Genomic DNA, 21,309 nt, shown 5'->3' with positions numbered 1-21,309 from the left:
CAACAGACAAGGGATAACCTAAGCGCTTCTCTCTCTCTCACACACACACACACACACACACACACACACACACACACACACACACACACACATACACTCACTCACTCGTGCAGTCACTTATGCAGTCAATAAAGCTGATGCCTGCTTAGTAGTAAGCCTGTCTTAGCTTGTCCAGTGGATCACACAATGTTGTGGTCTGCTGCATGCAGAGGGCTGTTTCCTGTCTCTTTAATGATTCCTCTCTTTTTCTTTTGTTCCCCCTGTGCTGCTAAAGCTGAACAGCAAGCATGATTTTCTTCTATTGTGAGCCATAGAAACGCCTGGAAACTGGTCCAGGGAAAAATTGTTTGCTGGAACAAAGGGAAATCGGCTTGTCTGCGTTGTGACGGACTTTGGAAACGTTGGAAACGTGCGGGGGATCGGGAGAGTGGGGGTCGGGGTGTGGTGGTGGGGGATGTGTGCACGGTGTGTGTGTGTGTGTGTGTGTGTGTGCTTGAGCGCGTGTGTGGGTGAGTGGTTAGGTGGGTAGCTGGGTGTGTGTGTGTGTGTGTGTGTGTGTGTGTCTGTGTGCGTGTGTGTGTGTGTGTGTGCGTGTGTGTGTCGGTGTGGGTTTTGTTGTTGTTGTTTATTTGTTTGTTTTTGTTGTTGTTATTGTTATTTTATTTTGTTTGTTTTCTTAACGTTTTTTTGTCTTTAGTGATATTAGACATATGATGTGTAGGTGTGGTGTGGGTGAGGGTAGGGGATGTGTGTGTGTGTTTGTTTGGGGTTGTTTTTGTTTTTGTTGTTGTTGTTGTTGAGTTTTTTGTTTTTTGTTTTTTTGTTGTTGCTGTTGTTGTTTGTTGTTTTTTGTTTGTTTGTTTTTGTTTGTTTTTTGTTGTTGTTTTGTTTTGTGGTTGTTGTTTTGTTTTGTTTTGGTTTGTTTTTTGTTTGTTTTTTGGGGGGTGCCCGCGCGTGCGTATTATACGTGTGTGTTGTGTGTCAATGTGAGCGCGTACGTGCTTTAAGTATACAACGAACGCACGCACCTATTTACTGTACAGCGTTACAATCTTTCGAAGTATAAAAAAAAATGTGTCAAAACAGGATTTAAAAAAAAAATAATCATCACAAGGGAATCTTTCAACACGGACCAACAATCCTGTTAATAACTAGTTCCCCAAACCTCAGACTGGTGGTGGTGGTATCTTAGTGTATGTACTCTAGCATCTTCTCTTTCAGAACCACACACCCCTTACTAAACTCACTAACACCCCCCTCCCCCGCTCCTCCCACCCCTCCCCCCCCTACTCCCCCCCCCCCCCTCCACACACACACACACTTTTTTTTTCTTCTGTCTCCCTCCTGTCAGACCCAGTCATCCCTCTTCCCCACCTCCCCCTCCATGTCGCCCTACCCCACACCTCCAATCCTCCATTCCCCATTCTCTTCCCGTGGAGCTTGTCTTTGTCGTCGCCGTGGTTAATTAATATTTAGGAGGGTTTGGAGGAGGAGGAGGAGGAGGAGAAGGAGGAGGAGGAGGTGGAAGAGCAAGGGGATGGAGAGGGGGGGCCGGAAGTGGGGGCGGGGGAGGGGAGGGGGGGGGTGTGAGGGCGAAGGGGTTCGTTGGTGATTTGTAGAAGAGAGGCAGGGAAGGGAAACAGAGAGACGGAATTTGTTGACATGATGTTTAAATCAGAATTAAGATTGGCAAGAGAGGATCTCTTGATACGGACAGTCTCTTTTCTTTCTTTCTTTCTTTCTTTCTTTCTTCTTCTCTGTCCTTGTGTTCTCTCCTTTTTTTTCTCTCTCTCTCTCTTTTTTTTTTCAGGTTGAGTTTATTGTCTGTTCTGTATTTCTGTCATGTCTTTTTTCTCCCTGTTTTTATTTCCTTTCTTTCCTGTCCTTCTATCCTCTATTTGTGTCCTGTCTTTGTTTCCTCCTTTTCTCTCTCTCTTTTTTTTTTTGTCTTGTCTCTTTGTCTTGTCTTTGTGTCCTGTCTTTCTTTCTTGTCTTTCTGTCCTGTCTTCCTGCCTTGTATCTCTGTCCTCTCTCTCTGTCCTATCATTTTTTTCTTGTCATTCTATTTCGTCTTTCTGCCCTGTCTCTCTGTCTTGTCTTTCTCTCTTGTCTTTCTGTCCTCTCTCTCTGTCTTGTCTTTCTGCCTTGTATCTCTGTCCTCTCTCTCTCTGTCCTGTCATTTTTTTCTTGTCATTCTGTTTCGTCTTTCTGCCCTGTCTCTCTGTCTTGTCTTTCTCTCCTGTCTTTTTCTGTCTTTCTGTCCTGTCTCTCTGTCCTGTCTTTCTGTCCTCTCTCTCTGTCCTGTCTTTCTGCCTTGTATCTCTGTCCTCTCTCTCTCTGTCCTGTCTTTTTTTTTCTTGTCATTCTGTTTCGTCTTTCTGCCCTGTCTCTCTGTCTTGTCTTTCTCTCCTGTCTTTTTCTGTCTTTCTGTCCTGTCTCTCTGTCCTGTCTTTCTGTCCTCTCTCTCTGTCCTGTCTTTCTGCCTTGTATCTCTGTCCTCTCTCTCTGTCCTGTCATTTTTTTCTTGTTATTCTGTTTCGTCTTTCTGCCCTGTCTCTCTGTCTTGTCTTTCTCTCCTGTCTTTCTGTCCTCTCTCTCTGTCTTGTCTTTCTGCCTTGTATCTCTGTGCTCTCTCTCTCTGTCCTGTCATTTTTTTCTTGTCATTCTATTTCGTCTTTCTGCCCTGTCTCTCTGTCTTGTCTTTCTCTCCTGTCTTTCTTGTTTGTCTTTTTGTTGTGTATTTTTGTCATATTTTTGTGTCGTGTATTGTTGTCCTCTCTGTCCTGTCTTTCTGTCTTGTCTCTCTGTCCTGTCTCTCTGTCTTGTCTCTCTGTCCTGTCTCTCTGTCCTGTCTTTCTGTCTTGTCTCTCTGTCCTGTCTCTCTGTCCTGTCTCTCTGTCCTTGTTCTCTGTCCTGTCTTTCTGTCTTGTCTCTCTGTCCTGTCTTTCTGTCTTGTCTCTGTCCTGTCTTTCTGTCTTGTCTCTCTGTCCTATCTTTCTGTCCTGTCTTTTTCTGTCTTGTCTCTGTCCTGTCTTTCTGTCTTGTCTCTCTGTCCTGTCTCTCTGTCCTGTCTCTCTGTCTTGTCTTTCTGTCCTGTCTTTCTGTCTTGTCATTCTGTCTTGTCTTTCTGCCCTGTCTCTCTGTCTTGTCTTTCTCTCCTGTCATATTTTTGGGTCGTGTATTGTTGTCCTCTCTGTCCTGTCCTTCTGTCCTGTCTTTTATGTCTCTCTGTCTTGTCTCTCTGTCCTGTCTTTCTGTCCTGTCTCTCTGTCTTGTCTCTCTGTCCTATCTTTCTGTCCTGTCTTTCTGTCTTGTCTCTGTCCTGTGTCTCTGTCCTGTCTTTCTGTCCTGTCTCTCTGTCCTGTCTTTCTGTCTTGTCTCTCTGTCCTGTCTTTCTCTCTTGTCTCTCTGTCCTGTCTCTCTGTCCTGTCTTTCTGTCTTGTCTCTCTGTCCTGTCTTTATGTCTTGTATTTCTGTCTTGTCTTTTGTATTTTTGTCTTGTCTTTTTATATCTGTCTTTCTGTCCTGTCTCTCTGTCTTGTCTCTGTCCTGTCTCTCTGTCCTGTCTCTCTGTCCTGTCTCTCTGTCCTGTCTTTCTGTCCTGTCTCTCTGTCCTGTCTCTCTCTCCTGTCTTTCTGTCCTGTCTCTCTGTCCTGTCTTTATGTCTTGTCTCTGTCTTGTCTTTTGTATTTTTGTCTTGTCTTTTTATATCTGTCTTTCTGTCCTGTCTCTCTGTCTTGTCTCTGTCCTGTCCCTCTGTCCTGTCTCTCTGTCTTGTCTCTGTCCTGTCCCTCTGTCCTGTCCCTCTGTCCTGTCTCTCTGTCTTGTCTCTGTCCTGTCTCTCTGTCCTGTCCCTCTGTCCTGTCTCTCTGTCTTGTCTCTGTCCTGTCTCTCTGTCTTGTCTCTCTGTCCTGTCTCTCTGTCCTGTCTTTATGTCTCGTATTTCTGTCTTGTCTGTTGTATTTTTGTCTTGTCTTTTTATATCTGTTTTTCTGTCTTGTCTCTCTGTCCTGTCTCTCTGTCCTGTCTTTATATCTGTTTTTCTGTCTTGTCTCTCTATCTTGTCTTTTTGTCTTGTCTATTTGTCCTGTTTTTTCTCTTGTTTTTTTTGTCTCGTATTTCTGTCTTGTCATATTTTCCCGTTTGTCTGTCTTGTTTTTTCTGACTTGTCTTTCTGTCTTGTATTTTTATCTGTCTTTTTTTCGGTCTTTCTACCTCTCTTTCTGTCACGTCTTTCTGTTTTTGTTTTGTTTGTTTTTTCTGTCCTGTCTTTTTTGCTGTGATTCTGTCCTCTCTTTTTGTCTTGTTTTTCCGTCTTCCTCTGTCTGTCCTGTCCTTCTCTGCCCTGTCCGTCTGTCTGTTTTGTCTTTCTTGCGTTTCCCTTTTCCTCCACGCACTGCTTCCTTTTCTTGTCTTCTTTTTTATTATTATTATTATTATTATTATTATTATTATTATTATTATTATTACTACTACTACTACTACTACTACTACTTTTTTATATTATAATTATCATTTATTTATTTATTTATTTAAGTACGCTTATAGTTGACTTCATCAAGTTTTTGCGCCTTATACATATTATAAGTAGAGGTAGTAGTAATTTTTGTATGTATTTATCTATTATTTATTCATCCCTTTTTTCTTCTTCTGACTAAGCGCGTTGAGTTACGCTGCTGGTCAGGCATCTGCTTAGCAGATGTGGTGTAGCGTATATGGATTTGTCCGAACGCAGTGACGCCTCCTTGAGCTACTGAAACTGAAACTGAAACTGTTCTGTGCTTCTTTTTCCCCCTTGTCCTTGTTTCTATTCTTCCCTTCGGTTTTTTTCTCTGTCTTTCTTATTTCTGTCCTCTCTCTCTCTCTCTCTCCCTCTCTCTCTCTCTCCTTCTACCTCTCTTTCTCTTTCCTTTTTTCTCTCTCTCTTTCTCTCTCATGCTCTCTCTCTCATTCCCTTCCTTTCTCTTTCCTTCTATCTCTCTCTTTCTCTCTGATGCTCTCTTTCTCTCTCCCTTTCCTTCTCTCTCTCTCTCCTTCTCCCTTCTTTCTCTTTCCTTCTCTCTCTCTCATGCTCTCTCTCTCTCCCTTTCTCTCTCTTTCCTTCTCTCTGTCTCTTTCTCTCTCCTCTCTCTCTCGCTCCCTTTCCTTCTCTTTCCCTCCCTCATGCTCTCTCTCTCTCTCTCCTTCTCTTTCCTCTCTCTCTCTCTCTCTCTCTCTCTCCCTTCCTTCTCTTTCTCTCTCTCTCATGCTCTCTCTCTCTCTTTCTCTCTCTTTTCCTCTCAATCTCCCCTCCCCACCCCCCACCCCCCACACCATCCCCCCCCCCCCCGCCGCCCACCCACCCCTGTCTCTCTCTCATTCTCTCTGTTGTTCTTTGATATATTTATTCCACGTCATCCCCGTGTCATTCCCTTGTGACATTTCCTTAGAGTGCGAGCGAGCGCCATGACTGCGGGGTTTGGACCACGTAATACAAGTGCATTCCTTGCTAGATTGCTGTATCGATCTATACGAAAGGAGGCGCACTCGCCTAGATAACGGGTACTGACCTTTGTATGTGTGTGGGCTGTGTCTTTACCGTGCAAGTCGACGGAGGAGGACGAGGAGAGAGACAGAGAAGACAGAGAGACAGACAGACAGACAGATACAGACAGACAGAGACATAGAGAGACAGATAGAGAGAGACAGAAAGACAGAGACAAAGAGACAGACATACAGACAAAGCGACAAAGAGAGAAGAAACTCCCACCAACTCACCCTTCACCGAACCCACCGCTACCCTCACTGCCCCCCCCCCCCCCACCCCCACCCTCGCCCACCTCCCCGCCCTCCTCTCCTTCCTTTCCAATGATAACGTTCAAATGTGAAAAAAAAAAAATTATATATATACTTAAACAAGATTAATACTAAAACAAATTATCCACAGTCACCAGTATGCGTGACGTGACGGGAGTATCGGTATCAGTATCAGTAACTCAAGGAGGCGTCACTGCGTTCGGTCAAATCCGTATACGCTACACCACATCTGCAAAGCAGATGCCTGACCAGCAGCGTAACCCAACGCGCTCAGTCAGGCCTTGAGAAAAAAAGAAAAGAAAAAAAAGTAAAAGAAAATAACAAAAATAAAAATAAATTAATAAAATAAATCAATATAAAAAAATAATAGATAAATACATAAGAAAAATACTGCTACTACTACTACTACTACTACTACTACTACTAATAATAATAATAATAAGAATAATAATAATAATATTTATAAGGCGCAAAATCTTGATAAAAAATCAAAATCTCGTGACGGGACCTCAAACGAAAAAAAAAAAAATCCTTTTTCTCCGCCTCCATGCTCGTTTTGCTTCACTGGACGCAGTTTACAGTTGACCGAAACAAAACAAAAAACAAACAAATATTGTCTAAATGAGGCCAAAGGAGGGTTCAATAGTACGTCTAAATAATGTACAAGGGAGTTAATTAGTTTCTTGGTGCTTTTTCTCTGTTCCTCTTTTTTTCTTTTTTTTTTCTTTTGTTGTTGTTGTTGTTGTTGTTGTTAATGTAACCTGTTCTGTGCGCCAGTTAATGGGGAGAGCTGAACAGGCATGAACTGGAGGTTGTGTGTCTCTATTGTATTGTATTGTATTGTATTGTATTGTATTGTATTGTATTGTATTGTATTGCGTTGCGTTGCGTTGCGTTGCATTGCATTGTACTGTATTGCATTGTACTGTATTGCATTGCGTTGCCTTGTAGTATATTGTATTGCATTGCATTGCATTGTATTGCATTGCATTGCATTGTATATATATATATATATATATATATATGTATATATATATATATATATATATATATATATATATATATATATATATATATATATATACCTTTTTTTTTTCTTTTTTCTTTTTTTCTTTTTTCTTTTTTTTTTCTTTTTTTTTTCTTTTTTTCTCAAGGCCTGACTAAGCGCGTTGGGTTACGCTGCTGGTCAGGCATCTGCTTGGCAGATGTGGTGTAGCGTATATGGATTTGTCCGAACGCAGTGACGCCTCCTTGAGCTACTGATACTGATACTGATTGCATTGTATTGTATTGTATTGCTCTTCGCTGCGTTACGTTGCGTTGCATTGCATTGTACTGTATTTCATTGCGTTGTATTGTAGTATAATGCATTGCATTGTATTGTATAGTATTGTATTGTATTGCGTTGCGTTGCATTGTACTGTATTTCATTGCGTTGTATTGTAGTATATTGCATTGCATTGTATTGTATTGTATTGTATTACATTGTATTGTACTGTATTGCAATGTGTTGTATTGTAGTATTTTACATTGCACTGCATTGCATTGCGTTGTATTGTATTGTATTGTATTACTTTTTTTGTCACAACAGATTTCTCTGTGTGAGATTCGGGCTGTTCTCCCCGCGGACAGTGAGTCGCCACAGTGCAGTGCCACCTTTATTATTTTGACATTTTTTCTTTCTTTATTTATTTTCTGTCTCTCAAACCATTGTTTTGTTTTGTTTATATATATATATATATATATATATATATATATATATATATATATATATATATATATATATATATATATATATATATATATATGTGTGTGTTTTTCTGTTTAGTTCTGTTACCACTTTACGATACGTTGTAACTTATTTCGTTATCTGTAATCATTTACATGAATGTTTCTTGGTTTAGAAATACATCGTCCTACGTTAATAAGAAGACATATATATAGATATAGATATATACAGAGAGAGAGAGTGCGCGTGTGTGTCAGAGAGGGAGAGAGAGAGGGTGGGGACTGGGGGCGTAAGAGAGTGGTTGAGAGAGGGATGGTGGATGGTGTTGAAATGTATCATATTTCGCATGCAGAATCACGGTGATAAAAACAAACTCTGCGGAGAGCTGGACAGTACAAGGTCTTCAGAGAAGAAGCCCCCCTCAGTCAAATGCTTCGGTCCTTAACTCCTTTCACATGGTGGATGGGGTTAAAATGTATCATATTTCGTATGCAGGGTCACGGAGGAAAGTGGTCCAGAACTGTATTGGCACGAAGCAAGTTTGTTGTTGTTGTTGTTGTTGTTGTTGTTGTTGTTGTTGTTGTTGTTGTTTGTTTGTTTGTTTGTTTCAATCGGTTTCACACACACACACACACACACACACACACACACACACACACACACACACACACACACACACACACACACACACCCGTCTGATAGCACGTGTGTGAAAACATGATAAGTAAAACAAAACCATTACTGCTGCTACTACCACTACTAAAACTGCTTCTACTACTACTACCACTTCTGCAAAACACATTATGTCATGCAATGTCACTTTTTTTTTGACAGAAGGTAAACTGTCAACAACAATAACAACAAACGAGCACATATATTTATGTTACATGAGTAGCAAAATCAGAGGTTAGCACTAAGTCGCCTAACAATATCTAGAGCAATCATTTTAAAGGCAAAAATACTTGCTATTCTTTCCTTGTCATATTGATAATGATAACAATTAGAATACTACGACTGCTACTACTACTACTACTACTACTACTACTACTAATAATAATAATAATAATAATGTGTACTTATATTAAACACTATCCAGAAATCTGCTCAAGGTACTTTAGAAAACACTTTATTTACACATTACATCAATGCAACGTACACACACCAAAATGTGACTAACAAATTACACACACACACACACACAAACACACACACACACACAGAAGAGAGAGAGAGAGTCTTGTTTACACTTTGATTGATTGATTGATTGATTGATACTTATATAGCGCCTATCCTCGGTCGGAGACCAAGCTCTAAGCGCTTTACAAAACACGGGGTCATTTGCACAACAGGCTGCCTACCTGGGTAGAGCCGACTGACGGCTGCCGCTGGGCGCTCATTATTCGTTTCCTGTGTCATTCAATCAGATTTCAGGCACGCACACATACACACTCAGACACGTAACATTTTACGTGTTTGAACGTTTTGTTTATTTACCCCGCCATGCAGGCAGCCATACTCCGCTTTCGGGGGTGTGCATGCTGGGTATGTTCTTCTTTCCATAACCCACCGAACGCTGACATGGATTTCAGGATCTTTAACGTGCGTATTTGAGCTTCTGCTTGTGTATAAACACACAAAGGAGGTTCAGGCACAAGCAGGTCTGCACATAATATATTAACCTGGGAGATCGGAAAAATCTCTACCTTTTACCCACCAGGCGCCATCACCGAGATTCGAACCCGGGACCCTCAGATTGAAGGTCCAACGCTTTAACCATTCGGGTATTGCGTGCGTTGTTTACAATATCATCATGCTTTCTTCTTTCTGTCGGCTTATTGTTCATTCGGTACGTGGTTATACGCACGTTTCAACATGAAAATGGAGAGTGAGCGAAGATGGGGATATAAGGAAAAGAAATAGAGACGCTTTCGTTGTGTAAATCTTGCTGTTCTTCCGTTCTTTACAATCTTGTTACTGCTTCCATCTGTGCCTCACAATCTTGTTCGTCTTTCGTTGTTTAGCATCTTCTCTCTCTCTCTCTCTCTCTCTCTCTCTGTTGTTTATTGCTTGTTCTGCTAGTTCTTTTATCTATTTCTTGAGCGTTTATTTTCCGTTTTTTCAGACGCCATGAAACTATTTCTGTTGTGTGTTAATTTTTTTCTCTAGCACTTAGCCAGAATGATTTCATTCACTTGTAAAACTTTTTTTTTCTAAAGTTATTGTTGTAGCGCGCGCGCGCGCGCGCGCGCGCGCGTGTGTGTGTGTGTGTGTGTGTGTGTGTGTGTGTGTGTGTGTGTGTGTGTGTTCCAGAAGTCAAATCACACCCGGATGAATGTGTGTGTGTGTGTGTGTGTGTGTGTGTGTGTGTGTGTGTGTGTGTGTGAGTGTGTCTTTTAAACTTTGTCTGGTTTTCGCTGTGGTTTCTTTTTTTCGGAAGATGACTACACCGTAAATAATATATAATATAGCTTTTGTTTGTTTGTTTGTTATCTTTTCGTTCTTTTTCGTTCCTTTATACGGAAGACAGCTCAAAGCCGGGATAATGCTGACAAATTGTAGAGCCGTAACTCTGCTTAACCCACCCTCCCGTTCAGGCGCAAGGATCAAATTAAGCCAGGGCCCTTAACTCTCTGTCTTCCGATCGATAGGGGGCGCTGCAGTCTGCGCTGTTTCCGGCCATCGACGCAGCTGCGCAGTTGTTCAGTGCTTTGCGCAGTTTATGGGCCTGCTGTTTTCTTTGCGCTGGTATTGTTCCTGGCTTCTTTTTTTCTTTCTTTCTTTTTCTTTCTCTTCTTTCTTCTATCTCTCCCCCCCGACCCCCTTCCTGACAATTTTCTTTCTACAGTGTGGAAACAAATTACCCCGCAGGCCGAGAAGTTTCTTGAAGAGCGGTGCTCAGTCTTTCTTTTTTTTTTTCCTCTCTCTTTTTTTCTGTTTTTTTTCTGTCTTTCTTTCTTCTTTCCATCCGTTTTTGTTTTTTTCGTTCTCTCTTTCTTCTTCTCCATGGATAATGAAAAGGAAGGGTGCTGAAATACTGAACTGTTGTTAGCAACTTGAAAGAAATATGGATGAAAGAAGAGCTTAAACAGTGTTAATATTCAGGATACACGGAGAGACAGAGACACCTCTCTCTCCCTCTCTCTCTCTCTCTCTCTCTCTCTCTAACTTGTCTTTGTTCCTCGCTCTTCACTCTTTTCTCTATTCCTCTCTTTTTCCCACGTTCCAGAGAGAGAGAGAGAGTAGAGGGGGAAGAGCGGAATAGGAAGATGAGTAAGAGACATACAGATAAATGAATACTTCATCAATAAGAAAAAAAATGCCCCCAAACAAGTAAACAAAGGAATCAAAGAACTTTCAAACAGACAGAGACCAGATGCGTGTTCGCTCGAGCACACTGAGAGAAAGAAAGATAGAGAGACTCTCAGGAAAAAAAATTATCTTGGTATCATAGATAAACTGCGTCTGGATTAACGAAAAAGACAGTGATGAAAGCTAAAGAGAAAAATACAGATTCTCATTTCAAGACAGGGAAAGATCCTGAAAATCAGGACAGGGAAAGATCCTGAAAATCAGGGCAGGGAAAGATCCTTCTCAAATCCTTGACTGTCGTGGACCACTAACGAGAAAGACTGTTGTCACAAAAAGCTGACACGAAAGATCCTCAAATGATAACTGCGGTGAAACTCAACAAGACAAAAGTTCAGATTACAACTTGACGCTTGTGAGCAAGGCCGGGGATGTTGTAAGTCTTTAAATCTCTTATATAAATTAATGCTCCTCACCAAGCTAACGCTATAATTATAGTAATAATGATAATAATAATGATATATAAAAAAAATCAAACGACGCTAAAGGAAAGATTCGTCAAATTACAATGTATTGGGGGGAAAAAAGAAGAAGAAAAAGAAGAAAGGATGGAAAAGAAGACGAATGAGAAATGTTCTTCATTCCTTTTCCCATTCCCTTAAGGGTTTCCGATTTCTCTCCTTGATTTGTGGTCGGAAAGCTTCGAAATGGAGACGCGAAAGACTTCTGAAATTGAGCCACAGAAGGCCCTGAACTTCACCGGAGTTATTATGATTTAGACTTTTTTTTCTCTCTCTCTCCAGCCTTTTGTGACAGGTTCCTCTGATTCAGAGCCGGGAGTGACAGGAAAGAGTGACAGCCACTGTGCATGTTCAGCGATAGTCCAATACTATTAGGGTGTCATGTCCAGTCCTTGCATGTCACACAACTGCCCCTTTCCCCCATTGCGCGCGATGTTTGGTGGAGCAAATCGCGCGACTCGATTTGGGTCATCATCATCTCCTGTCCGTCAGAATGGCTCAGGGTGTTTTTATTCTCGTTTTGACACAGAGGGCATGTATATGATACGGTTGTGTAGGGAAATACAAATACTTTGTTTTTTTTAAATAATCATGATGTGTGGCTGATTTGATCATCATCATCATCATAGGACTACTACTACTACTTCTTCCTCTCCTTCTTCTTCTACTACTACTACTACTACGTCGCCTCTCTCTCTCTCTCCCTCTCTCTCTTTCTCTCCCTTTTCACGTGTGCGCGCGAGCTGTGCGTGCGTGTGTGATTGTGCGCTGCCACTAGGTATGTGTGTGTGTGTGTGTGTGTGTGTGTGTGTGTGTGTGTGGATGGATGTGAATACACACGACTAGATAGAGACGAAAAGAGAAAGAGACAGAGACAGAGAGGGAGAGAGAGAGAGAGGCTAAGTAAGTGTGTGTCTATGTGCATGTGAATGCACACGACTTAGAAAGACAGAGACATACACAGTACACAATGACGGACAGAGACAGAGACACAGAGAGAGAGAGCGAGAGAGAGAGAGAGACGTTCGTTGAACGCAGCGCCAACTCTTGCCAGAGTTGTGATGCCATGAAACTAAAAGGGTTTTCCTCTGATAACCATCGACTTACGTCTGGGAATTCCACTTTGACAGAGGAATAACGTGGGACTGCGGTGGACGAACATGGGCTCCCAGTTTGACTGGGAACTGTTTGGTTGCTCAGATCAAATGTGCTGAGAATAATAAAATTTATGTCCTGTGATGTGCGTGGACATTTGGACAGCATGTATGGACGAGCTACAACTTACGCTCGGAACGTGTAGTTTTTGATGTTGTATTTTAACTCCTTCTATACTAAGTATGCTATAGCTTACCTCATGTGCACAACGCTTTGTTACTGCGGTACGCTATAGCGTACCGCGAGTTTAAAAATGCGTAGTTCATAGGTTAACGGTTTTGTGCGAAACTAAACGCCACAGCTCTGTTCTACAGTCACCCAAAAGTGCACCTGTACTTTTATTGAGGCTGAAAATGCCTTTGTTTGAGTACAATACATGCGACCGTACAGTCACCCTTCTTGCTCGCTCGCTCGACAAGATGGCGTCACCGTCAACTTCGGCAAGTACTGTGGCTCAAAATCGAATGCAAACTGATTCTATAGTGGATATCCACTGTGCATACGCACTTGCCCATTCAATTGCTCCAAGTAGGAAGTGTCTATGGTTACAAAAGACCACATTTGTAAAATTTCAGTTATATGAGAAAAACTCACCCCCTTTATGTCAGATGTGAAAAACACGGATTTTTTTCAAAATATGATAAATCAGTAAATAATTAAGTGAGTAATTAAGTGAGTACTTTGAAACTTTGCTAAATGTTAGTCCATTATATTCTTTATATTATCACAAAATTTGAAAGCTGTATATAATTGCATTCTTTTTTTTATATTTTTCTTGTAACATAAACAAACGGCCAGTACAGAAAGTATAATGAAGGAAGCCATCGGACAGTATAGAATGAGTTAATCGTTTGTATTATTAGTATTGTGTATATGTACTTTTGTAACTTAGCAATGTAACTGCTTTATATATTATATCCCAAAGTTGGTGAGTTGTTTTTGTTGCGCTCATCTCCCTTTTTTGAATGAGTGATGTCGCTCACACTGTAACTACTCATGAAGATACAGGAAACTGAGTCAGTATATTTCTGTGTGTCACAAGAAAGAATCTAACAAAGAAAGCTTGTGAGGGGTAGATACGGATTTAGAAAACACGTTCACACAAATCATCAGTTCATGTGGAATATTCTAACACAAAGAAACACGGACAGAACCTGATCATAACCCTGTTGACAATTAGAGACCGGAACACATGGATTTGCTCAGTTTTCCCTCAAGCCAAACAAGTAACCCGCCATTGTCGCCGATGCCATTGTTTTGAATAAACCAGTCACAGTCACAGATGACATTGGTTTGAATAATCCAGCCACAGTCGCAGATGACATTGGTTAAAATAAACCAGCCACACTCACAGATGACATTGGTTTGAATAAACCAGCCACAGTCACAGATGACATTGGTTTGAATAAACCAGCCACACTCACAGATGACATTGGTTTAAATAAACCAGCCACAGTCACACATGACATTGGTTTGAATAAACCAGCCACAGTCACACATGACATTGTTTTGAATAAACCAGCCACAGTCGCAGATGACAGTGGTTTAAATAAACCAGCCAGTCACATGTGACATTGGTTTGAATAAACCAGCCACAGTCATAGATGACATTGGTTTGAATCATCAGTTCATTGTTGACGCTTGTGTAACACTCATTGTGCTGTATCCATTGTATAATTATTATATTGTGACAACAGATTTCTCTGTGTGAAATTTGAGCTGCTCCCCTTTGCAAGAGCGCGTCGCTGCATCAAAGCGCCACCTTTTTTTTTTTTTTTTTTTTTTTTTTAAATCTGTCTGCAAGTGTAGATATAAAAATTATTTTACTACCAACCTGGATTTTTCTACAGAATTTTGCCAGGGACAACTCTCTTGTTGCCGCGAGCTGTTTTTGTTTGTTTGTTTGTTTGTTTTTGTTTCTTGTTTGTTTTGTTTTTGTTTGTTTGTTTGTTTGTTTTTTACGTGCGCTAAGTGCATGCTACACACGGAATCTCGGTTTATAGTCTCATCCGACTGACTGGCGTGTAGTCCACCACTCAAGGTCTAACGGAGGGAAGTTGATTCTGGCGATTGCAGGATTAGGTCCCGCACACTCAGGTCCTCTCGCTTCCTAGAAGGACGCGTTACCACTAGACCACAACTCCACAGTTCTCACACATTCCCGATTATTCGCGACAGTTCCGATGAAACAGCTTCTAAACATAGAACTACACATAACGTGCACACACCGTTGTTCTGAGTGAAAAAAAAAAAAGAAGTTCAAACGACTGGAGGACACATCCGTAAATTGCAGGACGGGAGCAGCGCTACCATTCAAAACAGTACTTTCAGCATCTCAAAAGGCAGTGGAAAGCTGGGAATGTTTACTGCCAAGAGGTTTCCCAATAGGAGCAGACCCTGATTAAACCATCCCGCGTACGAATGCTTCTTCCTGATATTTCTCCTTCACTCGCTTTGTTCACTAGAAAAACAGTCACAGAAGTCACTTCTACTAATACGCAACTTTTGTTTAAAAACATGCCATTCTTTAATTTAGCATGGTAAACTTTCCACAAGTTTTAAAATGTGAAACAGTTCGGTGATTAGGTAAGCAGTCCACTATATAACTAACTAGTTAGCTAACCAACCAAAACGCTGACTAGCTCAGAAGACGATCGAAAAACAAATTAACTAAAATATGGATATTGTATTACGACAGGGAATTTTACACACACTGCAAAACTAACAAACAAACAAAACAATATTAATAATACCCACAACCAGAAATTGAGAGATAGAAAGAAGAAGAAGAAAAACAGAAGTTTCCTGTTGTGAAAACAAGTGTACAAGAAGTTTAACAAACGATCGAACAACAAAAATGGAAGAAATGCGTTAAGAAAGACACGAAGAAGAAGGGAAAAAAAGACAAACACACACACACACAAATGTTCATTTGCCTGACGTATCCTTTCGCAAAGTTCTTTCTTACTTCTTCCACATGAAAACAATAGTAACAGATTTGAACACTTTGGAACGTTAAAAAAAAAAACGATTTTTGCTCGCTTCTTCTTTTTTTTCTTTTTATATTTTTTATCGTATTTTCGGATATGCGCAACAGCAACCAGTTAATAGCAACCTTGTTGCATCTGTTGCAGCGCATTGGTATTGACAGCAAATGGCTAACTCATTCTCTAATACTGACACGCGATCATGAGCCAATGCGCGCGCCCGCACGCACACACACACACGCACGCACACACACACACACACACACACACACACACACACACACACACACACATTACACCAACCTCAGAGAAATCCACAAACAATACCATGTCGAGCATTCTTACACGAACAGGATAGTTACAGACAGTAATCACACCAACTTCCTATCAACTCCTACCCTTACACTTATACCACCACCACCACAGTCACCAACACCACCACCATCACCACCCCCACACCGTTATTACTGACAACATTAACAACACGATAGGGAAAAAAAGTCAACACATAAACACACACACACACACACACACACACACACACACACACACACACACACACACACATGCCTCTCACCACCATCAACGCCAACAAAACGAAGCCTTCTCTCTGTCTCTATCTCTCTCTGCTTGACGCTTCTCACACTCACTGCCAATGTCTCTTCGTTGCTGCTTGCGGCTATTTCTGCTGCGGCTGCTTGCTACTGCTGCTGCTGCTGCTGCTGCTTCAGCTTCCCTGCTGCTATGGGTAGCTGGAACGTCGTCGTTGTCGTGTCGTGCCGTGCCGCGGACGGAAGCGGCAGTGCCCCTACGTCACCGCGCACGTGCGAGTGACGAGACGGCGTGGACAGTTCGGGTTTGGAGGTTTTGTAGGGGTGTAACGAAGAGAGCTCGTGGATGGGCTGCGTGTGTGTGTGTGTGTGTGTGTGTGTGTGTGTGTGTGTGTGTGTGTGTTTAAATCTTTGTTGAATGTAAAGAATTGTTGCTTTTGCTAGTTTTTGTGTGGTTGGTTGGTTTTGTTTGTTTGCTAGTCTGTTCTTCTTTATCAAGAGGAACAAGGAGTGATTACATAATGTCAATTCTGAATTTTAACCAGCTTAGTCATTCCTCCACCTACACCATCCCAGCTCACCACCCTCCTTCCTTTCTTTTCATTATTCTTTCGTGCTCTTTATATGCGTGCCTTTAACATTCATCCCTTCTTTCTTTCAATCTTCTCGATAACCTTGTTTTGTTTCTTTTCGAATGGAGGGCTGTGGTGGTGGTGGCGGTATTGGTGGGAGGGGTGGGGGTTTCTTTCTTTCTTTGGTCTTTCAGTCTTTCTTTATTTTGGTTTTCCCTCTTTCTTCCTTAGAAGAAACACACAAAAGCAAACTAACATTTAAAATAGAAAATCCGATCAAATGTCTATGTATTAAGTCACACAGAGAGACAGAGAGAGAGAGACTCCAGGCATTATTGATTATTCAAACCAGTCACTGTGGCGAGTACGGGGTGGAGGGGGAAGGGAGGTGGTATTCCATGCATTCAGAATGTCTCACCAGAGACTTACTTAGCTTTGGTTTCTTCATTCCATAATTCCCTCTCTCTCGTTCGCCTTCATGAGGTTCAAGGACAAAATTGAATGAACCGTATTTCTGTCTCTCTCCTCCATGTGTGTGTGTGTGTGTGTGTGTGTGTGTGTGTTTAAAGAGAGAAAGAGGGGGAGAGGAGAAGCAAAGAGCAACTTACCATTTCAATTTTATTGATGTTACATATTTTCAAACCCAGTTTCGGCACATGTGTATCGTATAAGCTCTGCTGGTCCTGAAATTTTCTGCCATCACATCTTTCCGACGATGGACAGCAGAAGGAACTGTGGATACAGAACTCTATGTGCTCGCGCGCTCGAGCGTCTATACATTTATATATATAGAGAGAGAGAGTCGGGGGAGAGACAGACAGACAGACAGACAGACAGGGACATACAGACAGACAGAGACAGACAGAGAGAGAGAGAGTGATCTTTGCGAGTGTGTGTGTGTGTGTGTGTGTGTGTGTGTGTGTGTGTGTGTGTGTGTGTGTGTGTAGAAATTCAGCTGATTTAAAAAAAAAGAAATTAACTAGATTAAATAGAAACACAATGATTCATATCATTAATGGAGAAACAGGAGTAAAGCTTTAATTTGGTTACATTTTGTGTATCTGTATCATCTACCGCTAAGAAACATTGTGTACGAGACAGAAAAGACAGACAGACAGACACAGAGTGGTAGAGAGATGTCTGTTCATTAATTCCTTAAGCATCGTTTTACCATAAAAAAGAACAACAACAACTGTGTATGATAAAAGAGCCAGACAGACAGACAGAGGAAAACGGCGAGATGGCTGTTCAGTCTCTTTTGTATTAGTTTCCATCGGAAAACAGTATTGTCGAATCAAGATTTTCACACCAGTCACAGAAGAAAACATGTGTTTTTGGGGGGAATACTGTTTGTTTCCTTTACCGTTAAAGCCTACGACTACAATTTTTTAAAAAGTTGTAAATCAAACACAAATCTGTTTCTTCCTAACTCTCAGCTGCAGTTATCTCCTCGTTCGATTCAGACAGTAATAACATAAGTTCTTGAAAAGAGACGTATACATTAGAATTGCAAATTTATATGTGCACTCATTTTCACCGGCATTGTTTTTGTTTTGTTTTTGTTTTAATGCAGTACAACAAGTTCAGTAGACAGAATAAAAACACTCTATCATTTACCGCATGTCGTCAGAACGAACCTCATCCAGCAATTTTGATTGGAGTTGCATGCGGGAAAAGGGCAATGCATGGACTGGGCAATATGGAGAATGATAATTGAACTGTCATTTTGTTTCATGCATAATTCATCAAATTATGCAGCAGCGTTTTTTAGTGTTTTTTTTATATTTTTATTGTGAGCTATGAATTATTCAATGAAACAGCTTTGTTCACGAACTATGCAACAGAGCTCTGCCCACTTAACTGATGGAAACATCATCAAAAACTGTGTATATTTCATGAGTAGAGCAACTGCGCATTCGGCACCTTTCAACGAGCACTCCGTGTTAGAACGAAGTTCTATTCTTGTCATACTGGGAACAGTTTATGCACCCCGAAAATACAGCTGCGAAGCTTAATGCATGTATGTGCTGAAGAAGCACGTCCGGGGTGTGCGTTGATGATGTTACCCAAGGAACTCCATCAGTGCTCTCTTCTTTGTTGTTTTTTTTTTTTTTTTAAGCAAAACATAAGCCTGAAGGTGAAATAGATACATCGTGAACACACAGAAAAAAAATATGAAAAAAACGTATACAGTCAAATAAGTATGTATCGTCATTCAACGGGAAATGGATTGTGTGATATTCATTGACTCGTACATTATTTTCCAATGGTTCTGCAAGCTGACGCGGTAATTCAGCTGGGGCAGGTCTAATACGGTTTCATCACAATGTGCTACTTCGATCCACTGAATTCTTCCAAAAGACATCAATTTTGTATTTAGGTCTAGTCTTTTTTTCTTTGTAAATGCCATCACATTATCTGAAGGAAATAAACAGCACATAAGCCTAATGTTTTTACACATAACTGTTTCGGTTGTGGAATACAATTATCATGAGTCTATCAGGCTTGTGGGGGTAATGCCACTTCTGTCTGAAGTGCACCTGGTGATCATACAACAAATGTGTTGTCATAGGTGTTGGTATGATGATTTTTTTTTTCTAAACTGTACTTGTACAATAACAACGAGTGTGGTTTTATAACCCTTTTGAATATTTCAACTGATCTTAAGACACCAGTACCGCTAGAGGTGGGGCGCATTGGGTTGTTTGGACAGGAAGAGAACTGGAGGCAAAATTTCGACAGACTTCGAAAGTTTGAGAGGCCAAAGGCAAACTGGGGCGATCAGACCCCAAAGAGTTATATGCTCACTCGATTCATTAGATTTAAGTATTGGATTTGTAAATGAGCTTCGGGCTTGCTTCTTTTGTGTTATTGCGCTGTATAAAAATGCACCATTGTCAGACTGCCATCATTATCAAACTTTTAATGCCAAGACACCGTAGAGCCAGCAGACCAGGAGACAGTTTTCAGTGCAGCTGTGTCGTCACTCTGGTGGTTTCAGCAACACAGCAACACCTGGTCTGACCCGAGCTTATCTATTATTTATTGATCTTTTTTTTTCTCAAGGCCTGACTAAGCGCGTTGGGTTACGCTGCTGGTCAGGCATCTGCTTGGCAGATGTGGTGTAGCGTATATGGATTTGTCCGAACGCAGTGACGCCTCCTTGAGCTACTGAAACTGAAACTGACCCGATACAGTCTGAAAAAAGGACACAATCTCATGCACTCAGCCCCTCACTGACGTTATAATATCTGGCTTGTCTGATGACCAAACGTCCTTTGGAACGAACCGTTAGGACGTCTCCACAACGACAATAATCTCACCACCACACACCACACACACTACACACTCACAACCTAAAGAAACATGCTGACACCACATCTTCACAAGAAATCACCTAAAATGGTATTGGGATGAAACAGAAACTGTCACCTCCACGAGAGACATTTGATTTGAGACTTCTTTTCAACTTTGCTTTATGACAAATTGGGGATGACATTGATAACGATATCGCTAAGGAGATCCATATGGAATTGAAACCACGCGGTAAGGTTATACTCTACACTTCTTTTCATGCAAATATAATTTTCTTAATTCCAGCCAGACCCGACAGATAGACACACACAGTGTTGCAAATATCTGAGCAAAAGTTTCAAAGACGGATGAGGGTGAGACAAAATGGTCCAGGTCTTACCATCTGAGCCCGTGTCACTATGGGTAGGAGTCAGGGGCTGGCCAAAATAATGAATCCTACATCACTTCAGCTTCTGTTAGGGTTCGAACCCACAGTGTATGTCAGCATCAGTATGACAGCATCATGGCCATAAGTAATAGGCAGCTTCGTTCCATCCTGCTGGTGACAGTTAAGCTTCTCTCTCTCTCTCTCTCTCTCTCTCTCTCTCTCTCTCTCTCTCGCTCGCTCGCTCGCTCGCTCTCGCCCTCTTCCGTCCTCCTGTCTTTCTGTTTTTCCTTCCTCCCACCTCTCTGTCTCTGTCTCTCTCTGTCTCTTCTCGCTCCCTCTCTCTTCCGTCCACCTGTCTTTCTGTATTTCTCACACTCCACCTCTCTACCTTTACTCACTCTCTCTGTCTGTCTTCTCTGGAACCATGTCTGTCTCTCCACCTTGCCACTCCCTTCCTCCTTCTCCCGTCGTTCTGCCCGCCCTTCTCTTCCCTTCTTCCCTTCTCCAGTCCACCCCCTCTCCGCCCTCCAGCCCCTGCCACCCCCCCTCGCATCCCTCTCTCTCTCTCTCTCTCTCTCCCCGTTTCCAATCGATCGTCAGGTTCAGAGGCCAGACGCTCCGTGTTCCCGGTCTGTGAGATCTGTTTACGTGGCCCTGATTAATGTCTGTTTTAAGATAGTTGCCTGTCTCCCAGCAAAGGAATTTACAACCTTCCTGGGAGAGAGAAAAAAACAAGATAGACAGACAAGCAGATGTGGCTATTTTAGGTACGTTGCTAAAACCAGGGGATCAGCGGCAACATAAGGGTCAACTTCTCTATTTTTTCTAAACAAATAAGACAAGCAGACAAAATGCAGATAGATAGATAGATAGATATTAGATAGATATTCATTTCGTCGTCACTGTCTGTCCGAGAAAGCGATTAAAACAATGATATCCGCATTTAATGATTGTAAATCTGTTCTTCATTAACCGCTGCACAAAAAATGCTTATCGAACAGATTCCAAAC

This window comes from Babylonia areolata, chromosome 8, assembly GCF_041734735.1.
Source record: "Babylonia areolata isolate BAREFJ2019XMU chromosome 8, ASM4173473v1, whole genome shotgun sequence".
Classification (NCBI taxonomy): domain Eukaryota; kingdom Metazoa; phylum Mollusca; class Gastropoda; order Neogastropoda; family Buccinidae; genus Babylonia; species Babylonia areolata.
This window is presented reverse-complemented; position numbering follows the sequence as displayed.